Raw genomic sequence first — 1,198 nt, forward strand, 5'->3', positions numbered from 1 at the left:
TTAGATTTATTACAGAATGTACCTTTTGAGTTCCATTTTGTATTGCAGGGCCTGTCCTGCTTGGTAACAAGGAGTCTTTCTTTTCCTTTCTTTTGGCCTATCTATAGAAGAAAATTAAGACTGCCTTATTTTTTTACATTCTATTTTTTCTTAAATATACTCACATCACTTATTAAAAAAAAAAAACCCAATATCCTAAACCATAAACCTTAAACCCAAAATCTTAAGCCCTAAACCCTAAACCTTAAACACTAAATCCAAAAATCTAAAGCCAAAACACTAAACCCAAAATCCTACACCCTAAACCCAAAACACTTAAGTCTAAACCCCAACCCTAAAACCCCAAAACCCTAAACCTAAAACCCTAAACCCTAAACCCTAAACCATAAACCATAATATCCTAAACCCTTCACCCTTCACCCTTCACCCTTCACCCTTCACCCCTTCACCCTATACCCTAAACCCTAAACCCAAAACCCTAAAACTTACACCCTAAACCCAAAAAACCCTAAACCTTAAACCCTAAAACCTAAACTCTAAACTTTACACCCTATACCCTAAACTCTAAACCCTAAAATGCTAATCTCTAAACCCTAAACCCTAAACCCAAAACCCTAAACCCTAAAACCAAAACCCTAAAACCTACACCCTACATCCTAAACCCTAAACTCTAAACACTAAACCCTAAACCCTAAACCCTACACCCTATACCCTAAACCCTAAACCATAAAATGCTAATCCCAAAACCCTAAACCATAAACCCAAAACCCTAAACCCTAAACCCTAAATAATGATCCTTCAGGCAGATATGGAATATGATGAATGGTTAAAACTTTTAATGATATTCCGAGATGAGTGCCTGCCCCAAGCCTGGTTACGACACAAGGGCACTCTCATAGTTACCAATCTTATCCCTATTCTATATAAAAACAACAATTGTCCAGTGCAATTGGTGAGCTATGGTGTGAAAAAATCCCATGCTCAGAGTCTCCAGTTCGAGTCTCCTAGCTGTTGCTACTTTCCTCCCTAACTATCAAAAAACATAAAAAAATAAAAAACACCTAAACCCTAAACCCTGACCGGAGGAGAGAAAAGCTTTGGATTTTCTTTTTTTGTTAAATAGTGTGTATGTATTAAAAGGGAAAAAACATACAAAGAAAGGTAGCCTCGATTTCCTTTTCTGGGCTCACCAGAAGAA

At 37.1% G+C, this 1,198-nt stretch overlaps 1 non-coding gene across 1 annotated transcript; it reads left to right on the forward strand.

Moving 5' to 3' along the window:
- Positions 1–810: 810 nt before the first annotated feature.
- On the forward strand, positions 811–915 carry LOC122092525. Its single transcript, XR_006144184.1, has one exon. It is a non-coding gene; the product is annotated as a small nucleolar RNA Z279/snoR105/snoR108 (small nucleolar RNA).
- Positions 916–1,198: the final 283 nt, after the last annotated feature.

This window comes from Macadamia integrifolia, chromosome 10, assembly GCF_013358625.1.
Source record: "Macadamia integrifolia cultivar HAES 741 chromosome 10, SCU_Mint_v3, whole genome shotgun sequence".
Taxonomy (NCBI): Eukaryota; Viridiplantae; Streptophyta; class Magnoliopsida; order Proteales; family Proteaceae; genus Macadamia; species Macadamia integrifolia.